The sequence below is a fragment of the Zosterops lateralis genome (genome assembly GCF_965231275.1).
Source record: "Zosterops lateralis genome assembly, chromosome: 8".
NCBI classification, from domain to species: Eukaryota; Metazoa; Chordata; class Aves; order Passeriformes; family Zosteropidae; genus Zosterops; species Zosterops lateralis.
In genome coordinates, this window is record NC_139768.1 from 34,903,946 (window position 1) to 34,919,490 (window position 15,545).

Sequence of the window (15,545 nt, forward strand, 5' to 3'; positions counted from 1 at the left end):
TGGATACTTACAAATGCTGGAGGCCATTGTCACACAGCAGCAAATACAGAGTTTTTAATGTCAGGTCACAGTCTCTCTGAAAAATTGAGTGGCTCAGCTAATGCAACACATCAGGTAGGAGCACTGAAGTGTTGGGAGATGTAATGTTTTAAACTAGCCCTAGTTTTTTGCCTTTTTCCTCTTATTAATTTCTTGGTAGGGATTTTGCACATGTTTTAGCATTCTGTTTCTGTTCCCAGTGAAAGGGAGAAAGTAACAATAATCTCGATTTTAAGCTGTAGATTTGTCTCATCTCTTGTTCTGTCTACTTGTATCATAGTATGCTGTCAAGCATGAAACACGCTGTACAGAGCCCACATGTGACAGTGTACATTCAGACTCATACATATTTTATATCCCATTATTGCTATTGCTTTCTTCAGAACTCTTGTGCTGCTAGATGTAGTTCAATGAATGAAGAGTACCACAGCAGGTAGCTCTCAAAGCTGGTCTTTCTTTCTGCTGCCAGTACGTGTCTGATGATTCTGTTAAAACAGGAAGCAAGTTTAAGTGTAGGAGCTTTTTCTGCCATGCTCTGAATGAAATGTTATGTAAATCAAATGGATTATAACAAAGGAAGGTGGTGGTGTCTGTCCTTCCTTTCCCTCCCTGGTGTAGTTAGCAGTAAAATAGTTGCTGACAGGTGAAGCCTTAACACACAGCCACTCTTGCAGGACACTTAGTGCCTCATAAAATCAGTCCTTCCATGCAAGACAGAAAGAACAATCTCTGTATCTTTGTGTGGGTGTCAGTGAGCAGGGTTGCATCGAGCTGAAGCAGCTGGGACAGAGCTGGGCTCTGGTGCAGGCTCTTACAGGGGAAGGCAGCTGTTGCATTTTATCACACTGGCACTTTCCAAATCCACCAAGTGAGAGGGGGGTAAAGACCTGCATGGAGAAGTCTGTGATCTGTTATAAAGCTGGTTTTAAATATCTCCTTCAGTGAGAGATTTGTTTCTTCTTTAAGATGCCAAATGAAGTCTGTATCTGCCTGAGTAACAGGTGAGCTCTTGTGGCTCTTCTCTAATTGTTGCTTATCAAAGGTGGCAGTTTTATGTGCTGAGAAACGTCTGGCTCTTCACTTCCTTCTCTGTGGAAATCTGGATCATAGAATTGTTTAGGTTGGAAAAGATCCTTAAGGTCATTGTGTCCATCCATTAATCCAGCACCACTATGTTCATTGCTAAACCACATCCCAAAGTGCCATATTCACATGTTTTTGAACACTTCCAGGGGTGGTGATTCCATCACTTCCCTGGACAGCCTGTTCCAATGCTGGACTACCCTTCCAGTGGAGAAATTTTCCTTGATACCTAACACAAACCTCTCCTTGGTGCAACTTGAAGCCATTCCCTCATCCTGGCCCTTGTTTCCTGAGAGCAGAGCCCAACCTCCCCTGGCTGTCCCCTCCTGTCAGGGAGTTGTGCAGAGCCACAGGGTCCCCCCTGAGCCTCCTTTTCTTCAGTCCAAGCCCCTTTCCCAGCTCCCTCAGCCACTCCAGACCCTTCCCAGCTCCTTTGTCCTTCTCTGGACACCCAGGGCATGAATATTGCAGAACGCACAGCAAGCACCAGCTCACCTTAGGGTCTGAGCTCGCCACTCTGTAACTCCCAAGTTCTTGAACATGGAAGAAATACAAGATCCTGACATTTCGTATTTGTTACATCAGAAGCTACTCAGACAAATAGTAAATTTCTGTAGCTACTCAGACAAATAGTAAATTTCTGTATTTGAGTAGCTTGTTACATAAGCTGAGTGCTGTTGTTCTGCATGTGGTATTACCTTGCATTCATTATTATTTAATCTCAGTGACTGGTTTTCGAAGTTCTGGGTTTTTTGCTTGGTCTTCTGTAGAAGTAATTAGCAAGAAATGGCCTGACCTGCTGTAACAGTTTTAATAATATTTTAGTGGAAATATTCTAATTTCTCTCCTGACTGGCTAAAAATGTACAAGAAAAATCTCAAGGTTGCATTTGTTTGTTCTGTTTTTCCCTAAGCTTTATGTGTAAATGGAGCACAATTTTTGTTTTCCATTGCCAAAGCAGCACTACAATTAAAAAGATATTTGCCAATAAACATACCTAAATCCCTTTTGCTCATATAAGGGAACATGTATCTAATTCAAACAGTGCTTTGCATCACAGCACTGGAACTTGTAATTCCCGTTGAGGAAGGAGCAAGGAAGGGTCAGTATAAACATAAAGGGAGCTTTGCTATGAAGTTCTTGAAAATAGTTTTGCTGTTTGAGCCCTGTGCACCAGGGAAAGTTCCTTCAAACAGAGGACTGCAGGGTGTCTCTGTGCAGGATTTTCACAGCACTTTGATGATAGGAAAGGTATCACCAGGGCTCAGGTAAGACTAGAACAGCAGGCAGAGCTTGCTGCTGTGTCAGAGGTGGTTTTGTAGATGCACCACAGAGAGACCAGTGCTGGTAATTGACCTGGCTGGGCTGTTTCAGAGCCTGTCCTGACAGGAGGCAGCCCATGGGTTCAGGATTCACAGGGCCTGTTGAAGGCTCTGGGACAATCCCCCTCACTTTTCTGAGGTGTAAACTGTAAATGAGAATCTGGGCTTTTACCCCTTACCCATTTTGTGGGTTATTAGATTCCAAATGGGACCATATGAACACTTCATTTAAACAAAAGGGTGCAGCTCTCAGCAAACTGGTGAGAAAGTGTCTCGTATTTGTTTTTGCTACTTGACATTTGTTTCTAAAATGGCATCAATATTGGAGTTAATATGAGAAATATAGTGAAAATGGCAAAACAAATTAACAAGACTAGAAAAAAATAAATCTAGCAAAAATATCCTCCAAAATCTGTCTCCCTTTTTCCTTGTAGTAAGGCTACATGTAATTCTCTAGTACTTCAGGGATTGCAGCTGGGCTAAACTTTTCTCTCTGTAATTACTCCTGTAATTACTCCTGATTACCACCAAGTGCAGTTGCCTTGTCAAGCAGAGCTTCTCACCTGGTAATAGCCACAGTCCTCAGCCTTAATTCATCTGGGCTTCTGGTCTTTGCTTGGGAGAGCAAAATGGAGATGGCAGTTCTGTAGTTACTGGGCTCAAAGAGACTGTGAGACAAAGAAAGAGGACAGAAGAGGCTTCTATTTCTAGTCGAGTTAATCCATGAAACTCCTCATCATAACTCACTATTTGATTTACTTTTCCTGTTGCCCCTTCCCACTTCAGAGTTACCTGTGATCCTGCTATTTCCCATCCAGCAGCCAGATTCTTTTGAAATTCTGTGGAGCTTTTTCATTGCACCCTGAAATCTGATGCTTTCTTTGCCTTTTTTTTTGTGACCCTTCTAGCCCTCAGATTTGTATCAGCTCCATCCAGCTCCTCTCACCCATATGGAAATCCTATATCCCAGCTCTCCTTCTCAGTATTGTCCCTGTTACCAATCTGGTTTGTCAGTGCCACAAAAGGTAATGGTACCTTTATTACTAAGTGTCATTGCAATCCCAACTCAGCTTGAGATACATGTAGGAATTTCCCTTTTCCCTCTCCTCCCTGCTCATCTCAGGGTACTCACTGCTCAGCACTGTTTCATTAGGCAGTCTGGGATGCTTTTGAGAGTTCATAGCTACTCACTGTTTTATGTCATAAGCTGTATAAGAACAAACAACTTCCACTTAAAATTATTTCATCAAAAATCACTTAAAGATTGGAAGTTGTAAAAGTTTTGTCATCAGAGGTGCTTTCCAGCTGAGTTATCAGAAAGGACAGGTATTTTGGAGACAATGACTTGGACAAAGAAGGTGAACCTCTCATTTGGGTTCTGTGTCAAGAGCAGGTTCTCCTCATGTTACTTATGTAAAGATGTTCTTTTAATTTGTTTCCTGAGCAAGAACAGTTCAGTTGTGTGTGTGCATACTTGGCTGTGTTTTATCGTCCATGCCTTATCAAACAGAGCTAGCAGAATTTCCTTCTTCCTGCACAGAGGGTTAAGCAGCTACATCTTGCTGTTAAAAGCAGCAGCAGAATTGCATTAGCTGAGTGGTACCAATGCTGGTGAAGGGCTTGCAGTGCTCAGGCACCCAACTGTCCTGGCAGGACTGCCTGTAATGGCGTTTGTTGCTCTCAAATAAACATAGACTCTCATTTGTGAGGGATCCTTGAGGGGTGCCAAGTTAAACCGTGTAGCACAATCAGCTGATACTGCTGCTTCTGCCTGAAGGTCACAGAGCTTCTAATATTTACACAAATAAGTCAAGATTTTGAAGGCAGAAGTCCAATATCTGTGTCCTGCCCATCTCTCAAAGCTTGTGACTGAGTCTGAATTTCCTTTACACCACTACTGTGTCTTTATTAATGATAATTTGCATAGAATGTGATATTTCATATGATACTTTTGTGGATGCTTCTGCCACTTTTATAGTAGAAGTAATTTCAGTTGATTCTTAAATTCATACACCAGCAAGTATTGAATCTGATTTGGCAGTTGCTACTCAATATAGTTGTAATAATTAAGTGCTAAATATTCATCCTTTCATAGTAAAATTTCTAAAAAAACCTATAAAATCCAAAGATATTGGTTATTTTGTACAACCCTTATTCCAAAGGGAAAATCGCCTGGTGGACTGAAGTCTTCGAACCAAAAGAGAAACATTTAAAGAAACAAATAATTTAACAGTTTGGCTCTGTGACAGTGTTGCTGCATGTATTTATATATCCAATTTACCTGCAAGCTAAGTGGATTTATTTTCCCGTAGTAGGCACAATTATCATCAATAGTAGTATTATTAAACGAACACAGTAGATCATGAATGCAGAGTTGATTTAAATCCTTCTGATAGGGATTAAAGAGTCAGAATTCCCTCAGTGCCCCAGGTTCTGGTGGTGGCAGTGTGCAGCTGCAGAGGATGTCAGGGGATCAGAGGCACAGGGACACCCTTCACATGGCTGCTCTTTGCAGGTTAACAAAGCACAGTAAATACTTGAAACCAATACAGTGAACAGCTAATGGCCAAGATAACGAGCACAACATTTCTTCTTCTCCTCTGCAGCATTTCTGTGGCAGAGTACAGCTGAGTCATGTACAGCTGCAGTCAGGTTTTGCTATTACTCATAACTGGAGTAGAAATGCTAAAGGGAAAGGATGAACTGGAGCTGCCTGTCAGCATCCCAGCAGGGAGGGGACAAGTACATTCACAGACAGGCCTGTATGCATCAGCATTGTTTTTGCAGTCTTCTGTTCCTTCGTGTCACCTGTTGTTCCTTAACCACAACTGTTTTGGGCTCTTCTGTTCTCTGCCTTCGCTGTCAAAGCCAAAACACACATTTTGTCTCATCTCTGAGTACTGCTGCTGATTGCAGGCAGCACGTGACACCCAGAAGGCTCTGGTATAGGCAGGAGAAACTTCTAAGTCCCTGAAATTGTTCTTGGAATTTCTGGGAAAATAAAAACTCTTTAGCAAATGGATAGAAAGATGCTCTGTTATTATTTCTTCCTTCTCTCAGTGACATAATTATATTGTGGATATCTGTCTATATGATGAACGTGTGTAATTAGTTCACAGTTTATCTATTGCCTTTTCCCTTGGAAGGGTGAGGCATTCACAATTTGTACTTTTGTTTAAAAACTATTTTTAAAAAAGGAACTTTATTTGTGAAACTTTCATTTCCTTGGAATTGAAATTAAAGTGAACATAACACTGTTGTTTTATTGGGCTTAACAGTTACAGTCAGACTTTTAATAGAAACATGACAAAAAATTCTTTTGGCTTGATATTTGATCTTTCTAGTTTCTTTTTTATATTGCCAATGATTGCAAACTGTTTTTAAAAAATTCTTATTTTCCTGCAAGAAAACCAGATATTGATACAAGTCGCAGCGCTCAGAAATTGAACCTTTTTAATGAATGGAGCCTTTTTCATAAGGACCTGAAAGTTAATTTAAGATAACGCTTTAATTGATTTTAAACAAACAGTCCTTTGCAGCTAGAATGGAAAATGACTCCTAAATTTGCTATATACAGGTAGAAATCCAGATACATTCTCACAAAGAGAATTCTCCCAGTCATCTGCTTAAAAGTCAGCTTAAAAAATCTGGTGGTGCTTTACTGGTGGTGTGATGTGTTCAATTGACTTACTGCTGGAAGTGAAGCCACTTCTGAATCAGTTCTTGCTTGCTATAGGATGCCTTGAAGTCATGGAAGCTGTGAAGATTAATTCCTCTGATTAGAGCAATTACATGCTCCACATCCTAAAAGAATTTTATAAATTGAAGTCCAAGAAAGTGTGTTCCATTTTAAACAGTAATGCTCTTGATTGTGCTGGTTGTTTAAAAATTCCTCTTTTGTGCTGATGTGTTAGTCATACCTCATGTGTGGGTGAGCAGAGGACAAAGCAATGCTGCCACAACCTCCCTGTGTCCAGGTGTGACTGGTACTTACTTGAAGGCAGGGAGTCCTCAAAATGATCAGAGGGAATAGCTGAATAGCTGTTGCTTAGTTGGTTTTTTTTGGTGGTGTTTTTTGTTGTTGTTGTTTTGTGGGGGTTTTTTTGTTTGTTTGTTTTCCTGTAGTCCTGTGTAAGATTTCAGTGAATTCCTTGCATTCCTAGCAATATTACAATTAGCATAACAGTTATTTCAAAGTATCTAGTACTACAAACCTTAGCATAAAAGTTGAGGAAAAAAAGTGAAGAGAGTGAGATTGGCAAAGAGGATCATGAGGACCTGCAGTCAAAAACAAATTAATAAAATGGAGACATACTCAAATATAGCAAAATCAGAAATAAGGCAGACAAACAGATCTGTGTAGCCTCTGGCAAAAAATCCATCCAGGACCAGAAGCAAATCAGCTACAAATCGGTGTACATTACAGCACATACAACCCCATTTTTGTGACAAGTGTATGTCTTGTGCCAGAAAGAGCCATCTTCTGCCTTTCGTCTTTAGGGTCTGCTGTAGTCAAAGGACAAAGGGATTTCAGAACTCCCAAGTGTGAGCTCCTGTTGGCAGAGGCATCAGGAGTGTAAAGAGGAATTGAGGCAGTAGTTTGAAAGTTTCCAGGCTAGATGTCCTGGGCAGCTGGAAGGGCTGTGGTGGGACACCTCCTTTGGGCACAGCAGGTCAACACAGTGCCTGTGGGAGCGGCGCCGGGCTCCGCTGGAGCTGGGGCTGTTCAGCATTTCACAGGGTGGGCAGAGGCGGGCTCAGCTCAGCCCCCAGCCCGGGAAACAGGAACCTGTGACCTCTGGGCTGCTGCAGGGCAGCCACACTGGGGCTGCTCCTCTGCCGCTCCTCAGCACCTTCCTCCTTGTCCTGGGGCAGCAGCAGGGAGGTTGTTCGGGCCCAGCTGCCCCGAGGGAGGTGAGCCAGGGGCCAGGGGTAATCCCAGCGCAGACAGGACTTGCCCTGAGCACCACTCCCTTCAGCAGCAGCAGCAGCAGCATGTAGGAGCAGCCGGGGGTGCTGTAACCACTGGCAGTGCCAGCCCAGGAGCAAGGGAGCAGCTCCATGGCCCTTGAGGGGCACAAAGGCAGGCTGCAGCATGTCCCTGAGCCTGCCCAGGGGAGAAGCTGCTGGCGAGGCAGGGCCAGTGCCCAGCCAGAGGGCAGGGCTGGGCTGGGCTGGGCTGCAGGCCAGAGCTTCACTGGCCTGTGCCAGGGCCCAGGGGAGCCTGGGCAGCAGCACTGAGGGTCACTGCTGCCCTGGGCCTGTGGCACCGGGCACAGCAGGGCCACCTCAGGCCACAATGGGAACCAAGGTCAGGTGGGATACTGGGCACGAGGTGATCAGTGATGGGCTGGAATCCATGGCCATGACAGTGTTCAGGGAACTTTTAACAATGGCAGTTCTGCAGCATTCTCCAAAGGCACGGCATGAAACCTGCCTTTTGAGCTGCAGTGTCTTGATGCAAGTCTTGGTTTTATATTTATTTTGCTCAAGATGTTGTTAGGTGGGAGCACCCAGCAATGTCTCCTAGGAAGATAAAGAAGTAGTCATTAAAAAGGCAAAGCATCTCTCCCAGCTTCTTACCCTTTAAAATATAGGCCTATTTTTATGGGATTTATTTGCTATATTTTGTATATGCTATATATATTTTGGCTATAACACCATATGTTCAGGTTCTTCCTGAATTAATTAGCAGAAGTTAGAAGCTTAAACCTTTGGAGGGCTTCCAAGAAATATGACTGGAAACTTTTGCAATTATCAGCTCCTTCATTGGAAGTGTAGGCACAGCAGTGAATTAATTACAACCAGAAATTTGACATAAAATATTAGTTACATTTTTCCCCTCTGAATTAAATGCTGATTCAAGTGGAAGTTTTGCTTACAAGAGATCAGTAATGTTCAGAGTATGATGTACACCCACATTTCTCTTGACAATTTATTGTCTAAGAATGGATGTATGGCACTGTTGACCTGGCTGGTGAAACAGGAGTCTGGAGTTGTCACTTGTGCAGCCTTTGTGAACTTGGTAATACAGATAGCACCTAATGGGGGTATATAAAAATGAGTAGTAGTTGCAGATAGTGAAACTTAAAGGAAACAGATCAGTGGGAATTGCTTTTAAGGCAGAATAGGCCTTGCAGAGCTGGTCACAACAATTTGCTGATATCCTCAGGGAACCCCCTGAGGGGCTGTGGCTACTGAGATGAGATGAGTGCAGTAAAGGGGTGGTGTTGTCTCAGCTGCCTCTCTCATCTCGGTGGGGAGACAAGTGAGCAGTGGAGGGAAGGGAGTGAGGTGCAGGGATTCCCTGCCCTCTTCCGCCTGCTTCTTTACCCTTAGCAATGATATCAACTTTGTACATCAAGGGTTCTCTATCAGAATATAAAACGGGGAAAAATTGATGCCTTAAGTCATGTTTTCCAAAGCAAAGAGATTTTATAACACAAACTATTTTCTTTTACATTCACATGTACAATAAGGTTATAAGCATTGGAGGAAAACCAGGTTTTGTCTCTTTGTGTTCCAGATGTGTTTGCTGCCATTGTGTAGGTGAGGTGAAGGCACAGCACACCCCGAAAACCAGGTTGATATGGTACCCAGCTGTACCCAAATCAGCTATAGGCTCCCCAGGTGTGTCTTCCTTTGGTTGTTTGGGATGCCAGAAGTACATTCTAGGCTGGGGACAAGAAGTATAGTTAGAATTTCCTCTACTGAAGTATATTACTTCAGTTGTTCCTAAATTATTGTTTTATTACTGCTTTCCCCTCCTCCCTAGAACAAGGACTACATCACTTGCTGCAGTCACCCTTTTCTGTCAGATGAAGGCATGGTTTTTTCAGAGAGCTAAGGCTTTTGTTTTTCCAAAATCACTTCTGCTGTATTATTTCTTATCCCTCTCTTCACCCTACCAAATAAGTGATCAACTCACAGGAAATAATTTCCACAGGAAAGAACCTTTGATTTCTTTATGGCCAAGGGTCAGGCTAGGATAGAGTTGCCATCTAATGAAATATAACTGTTCCCAGAAGCTGCAGGGTTGCAAGCACTCTTACTGTATTTCTGATATAATTAATTTTATTTAGTAATATTTTAGTTTAGTTTTCTTCCTGGCGTATGTGTACTTCTGAGAAAAAACTGTGCACAAATGCTCACCTTGGGAGCACAGTGAACAACAGAAACAGTGCTGAACTGCTGTTTTCTGCTGAAATTATGACTGAAGTCTGCTCCAACCTTTTTTAATTAAACCTGGACCTTTCACAGTTTGCATAGCCCTGCCAATGGTTTTCACACTTCTCTTCCGAAACTAAATGGCATTTTTTAACACAGGTTTTTCAACTCAGTACCTTTAACAGCCGCTGTTTTGGTACTTTTGGGAATCCAAACTCTGTCTTTCTCCTTAAGGTGGCACTGGCAGTGGCATTCAGCATATCTCAGTATGCCTCAGACTTAATGGAGTAGTGCTGTTCATAAAGGATAGCAAAGAGTTTTTCCTCTCCATCCTCCTGCCTTGTTGCCAGGTTGAGGCAGAGGACTGGAGGACAGAAAGAGGATGCTCCTAGTGAGCCTCTAGCCCAAGCCCTGAGCTGGGAAGAAGAGGGCTAAAGACACAAGTGCAGAGGGATCTGCATGGCAGATTGCAAACATAAAAGGTGCAAAGGTGTTCTTTCAGAGTATTTTCTCAAAGCTGTCTCAGTCCTGCACTGTTAAGGTCATCCGAGAGCTATCCTTACTGGTAGGAAGTAGTGGGTCACATAACCCCCTGCTTGGGGGTGCTCTGTGGTGGCAGAGGGAAGGAATGACACTCTTCAGTGTGTATGGGCTGGCTGAGGGTTCAGTAGGGTCTCTTCATCTCATGGTACACCTATTGAAAAAGTAGTTCGAAGATCCTTGCTGTAGTCATATTTCTACCACAGACCATTGAGATCATCCCTATGCAATAGGCACCTCTATTGCTCCCTTAAAATAAGTAGCCGACACCATCACTGAGGTGCTCTTTAGGCTGATGGAAAAGGCACAGGTCCTCAATAGATCAAGAAAGAACATAAGTAAAATACAACCAGAGCTGAAAAGGAGGAGGAGAGAGGTGTCGTGAGCACACTTCTTCTGCAGGCCTACCCCAGGAATGAGTGCTCTTGTGGAGAAAGTGTGCTTTTGGTCAGGTGCATTGTCAGAGAAGGAGGAAACAAATGCAATTTCTGCTTTTCAGCATTCAGATCAGCTTCCCACTTCCACCTGGATGACTTGATCACTAGTTCTGTTGTTGTCATGACAGGAGTCTGTCTCTCCCTAGAGCTGAAGGCAAACTCTAAGGCTAGGTGTAAAATTAAGAGAAGACTTGGCCATTTACACTCACAGCTTTGACTTACTTTTAGAATTGAGCAGTGGTTTATTTTCAGTGTTGTTCATTGACGTAAACATCTTTTTCCTGTTGGCCAAATCATCTATGCAGAGCAGCATATTCAGTGGGTAATGGCTGAGAAGCCTCTTTGGTACGTTTGGGCCTGTGGTAATTACTAGACATATGGTAATGTTCTGCTCTTAAGTAACTTTTTTGCTAAATAGTTATAAACAGATCATAGATCCCAGTTAATTTAGTGCTTCAATGTTTCTGTACTGGAATATGCATGACTCTTTCTCTCTCCGAAATGTCTTCATTATTGCTGCCTGCTCTCTGTTGATACTGCTTTTCAAGTGGGCCAGTCAGAGGTAGCAGATGAGGATAATATGAATATTCTAAAAGTGATTTCCTTACAGGGTTCTCAGTGCTTGTACAGGAAGGCAGGAGCTGCAGCACCAGATGCTGGACATCTGTTAGCAGGAACTATGAGAGCTCAGAGCTATGTTACACCAAGGGTTTGGCATGGTGTGGAAAACACAAGATACAGCAGGAAGGAGCTGCTGCCAAGGGAGTTACTGCTGCTGGAGGGGGCATTGCAAGCATCCAGTCAGTATTGCCTTAATTTTCTATTTATGCCTGAAACATGCATTTCCAAGTATTCAGTGCTGTACATGGGCAGGTCTTGCTCAGATTAATTGATGCAGTTTACCCTTGTCAAGAACGTTCTGTTTTCCACACAGGGTTGCAGCTTTCCTCTGCACAACCCATAACTTTGCTTTTGGAACCAGCAGTTCAGTCTGGATTAATAAGAGAGTTAATGAGTTTCTCCTCTTTCATTTCCTATTCCTTTTTAAACTAGCTGTGGGATGGTTCTTTTTAGTTTATTCTTCAAAGGGCACTTCCAGACCCATCCATGAGATTCTCTGCAAGAGCAGTTGCTGTCCACAGCATGGCAGGCTGAAGGCCCCAGGAAGGCAAAGCTCTCTGGTGCTGTCAGCACCAGAGTATCAGCCTGTTGTTGGTGTTGGGAATGCACATCCCACATTCCCAAGGGAGAACTACTCACATAAAGTCTCCCCCTGGCTTCTGACAGCAGGCAAACCAAACAGAAGGAGGGTGGGAGGAGGATTGATGATGGGGATGTTGTAGAGGGAAGTCCTCACTAAGTTACTTAGGGCCATTCTTCACATCTTTGCTGTCTCAGCAGCAGAAACCCTTAAGATTTTGTCAGGATTTCAGTGAACAATCAGCTGTTGTACTGTATTCCTTGTCAAGGCAGTAACTTATTCCAGAAGTTCCCTTCAATTTTAAATCCTGTAGGCTCGAGGAAGCAAGATGCTGCTATAATTTAGGCCTTAGAAAAAAGTGTGGTTAATACTGATGGAAAAATCTGATGAAGTGGTGTTTTTGTTCAGGACTACTGCATTATTTGTTGGGCATGTTTTATTCAACTGAAATACTCCCTTCCCCCTTTCCATCTGAGAAAATTTTACCTACCATGATACAAGAAAATAAGTTTTACTCACTGGAGAGCCTGTGCCAAACATATTTTCAAATGCAAAGTGACACTGATGCTGATGCCAAGTAACTTGCCTGGCTGAATTGCGTCAGTTGTGTAAATACAATCTTCTGCAGCAAATGCGTGTCCCTTCAGAAAAGTCTCTTTTCTTGCCTTTTTTGTTGTTAAGAAAACCTGGAAGTACCTAAATAATGTAATCAAGAATGGCCTGTCTTGCTGAGGTTGCATCAGGCAGTCCAAAACATTAAGGAATCATCCCTGTAAGCCCCAAATTCTGGTTGCAGTTTGCAGTATCTCAACCAGGCCTTTCAGCAGCTGAGTTCTTACATCACTGCATAGAAGGAAATCCCTTCCTCACCCCAGTGTTGTGCAGCAGGAATGATGGATGCTCTCTAATTGCCAGTCTGTAGCAAATGACTTAGAGTGGTGGAGAAGAAAGCAAAGTGAGGTGAGCCTTGAACAGCACTCTAAGAGACAGAACTGCCTGCCAAAGACTATTCTAGAAAACAGCTTCCATGTTAATAATTTTTCTCAAGTCTTTGCTCTGGGTTTTTTTGTTTTAATTTTTTTTTTTTTTTTTTTTTTTTTTTTTTTTGCCATCAGTGGGGGATTCTAGCCAGTGCCAATATTCTCCTGCCATATTCCCACTCATCTCTCACCACTGTGTGGCTGCAAGAGAGCTTCCTCACTGCCATTTGATGAGCAGACAGAAATTAAGACCTTGCATGTTTTAACTGCTCTTTTCTTAGGCTCATATAATACGTCAGTGCTTCTAACTCAGAACATTATTAAAAATCTTTGTATGTGTATTGGCACTAGCGATATGTTATTGTAGGAGAAACTCACCTACTCCCAGCATTTTTTAATTAAGTTTCATGGTTGCTGAGCAAATCCTGAAAATGGGACCCCTGAAGCCTTGGAAAAGAGAAAGTAAATACAAAGAACTGCAGATGTATTATTTCAATTCTCCTGGCATTTTTTCCAGTTGTGTGGTATTTTGAAGCCTGACTCATGATATTTGAGTGCTTGGGGCTGACAATACAAATTTCATTCACACAGTCTCTACGTTACACTGTGTTTATGCAAGCAGAGCAATGAGGAGAGCCCACCATGAAAAATGGGGGAGATGGGAACATCCTAACCCTTTCCCTTTGGCACTGCAGGGCTGTTGATAACTCCAAGTCAGCCCTATCAAGGGGAATTTGTTTACTTAGTGTTTTTCTCAAAGTGCGAGCAAGGCTCATATCAAATTGATGAAGTACAAAGAAAATGCATTTTAGTCTGTTTTTGTCATTATGCAAAGTGGATATTTTTATTCTGAAAGTAGTTTCCTCTTTGCATTTTACAACCAGGTACTTTTTACTCTTTAGTGAACTTGAAATGAAGTAAACTTTATCTGTACCTTCATGAGGGCTTAGAAATTAGGAGAAGAGTTGGTTAGTGAATATGTCCACAGTGAGGGTGAGGACAGGTGTGTAGTGGACATCAGTAGCTAAGTGCTGGAATATTAGAAAAGGATACTATCATCTTCAATTTAATAAACCATTATTATTTATATGGTTTGATAAATCTTAAAACAGTGATGCTCAGCTGAAGCCCAGTATTTCCATAATTAACTGCATTGTCTAATTGTGTAACTAAACTCTCCCACTACAAGCCAGTAATTTAGGTAAGGGCATGATCTGTAGTACTGTGGCAAGAAGAGGGGAGATTTTCTAATGCTGGGAGTTTGAAGTTTTGTTTAAGTTGCCATATTAGAGGGTGTGTAAGTATTTTATACAACATACTTATTATAAACACAACACCTTGTAACTATTGTACCCTGTTGTTGAAACCAAACTGCAAGTTAATGGTACTTTTCACAGGCTATAGCAGTAAAGCAGGATTTTTTAAAAAATATTTTGATAATTGGTTCTGCATATCATCAGAAACTTGTGTGATATTTAGAAGATGGATTACTGAGGCATTAGCAGTATAGCAATATGATCAGATATCCATATTAATAAACATCTGTCCCAGTGGCATAGCAGATGTGCTAGGTGCATATATAACATAAAATGAACATTTTTTATGAGTACTTTGTTCTTTTTTTTAGTACAAAATGTTTTAATTCTATATAGATCATGTCATTAGTTTCAGTTTGCAACACTGAAAGTGCTTTTTTTAAAAAAAAAAACAAAACAACTATTGGGATGAGGACAGTTTTCTGAGAAATTCGAAAATATGACTCAACTAATTTTGAAAGGTGAATTTTACTGTCTTCCACTACCAGCTTTGAGCCTATCATTACAGGTTTGGGGCAGCATTTTGGTTCTGGTGGTCTTGGTTTGGTTCCTCTCTAGGTTCAAGGGGTTCTAGCCCCCTTGATTCCAATTACTGCTGAATTTATGATGAATGGCATGCAGAGGGCTCAGCTTCATGACTCCCTTTGGGAAATGTCCCAGTCTGGCAAAAATTGCCATTGTTTTCTGAATATGAAACTTGAAAACTTGATAAATGCAGATAGAGTAGCAGTATAAGATACAGTAGTTTAACTACCAGAAAATTGATTCCCTAACTCCAAAAAATGCCTCCATTCCATCCTAAACTTCATCCAATTAAAAAGGCATTTATCATAGTTAAAAAATCTTTAATAATTGCATTTTTTTTCTTTGCAAAACATAAGATGGGCACTCTGAAAGACAGCTTTGCTATAATGTGATATCCCTTTAGCCAAATACATCTTTATGAGCAAAAATGTTAGCAGTTTACTGGTAGCCCAGGTGAGTTTTTAAATCAGATTTCGGTAATAACTTGTATTTTTCCAGGGGGTTTTCCAAAGACTGATTCCTTTGTTGTGACATTCTGGGTAGTTAAATTATAATTATACCATTGGGAGGTCTTGTTCTTTCAAGTAGCATTGAGAAGCTGTTCCTGAACAGCTTCTGGGCAGCAGTTTGGGAAATGGGGTTGTTCACAGCAGAAGGAGCTGGCAGTGGCAGCCGGGAGCACGAGCTGTTCCAGGGGTTAAAGGCTTGAGGAGTAGCAGCCTGGGATCCTTCCAGGGCTGTGATAAACCCTGCAGGCCAGAGTATTGCAAACAGGAGGGACTGCCCTGGAAGAGGAAAGGGAGTGTGCTCGGAGTCAGCTCCGAGAAGGATGTCAGAGGGGTGTGAGGAAGGCACTTGCAGAGGCTCCCTGGCAGAACTTCAGGTGGCTGAGACTGTTGTGGCCATAGCATGGCCTCCCTTCTAGCCCGTGGTAC

At 42.2% G+C, this 15,545-nt stretch overlaps 1 protein-coding gene across 1 annotated transcript in view; it reads left to right on the plus strand.

The window, feature by feature from the left end:
• Nucleotides 1–15,545, plus strand: part of CTNNA3 (catenin alpha 3) — a gene marked incomplete at its 3' end in the record, with an annotated part of 410,569 nt that overhangs the window by 361,192 nt on the left and 33,832 nt on the right. The window lies entirely within an intron of this gene.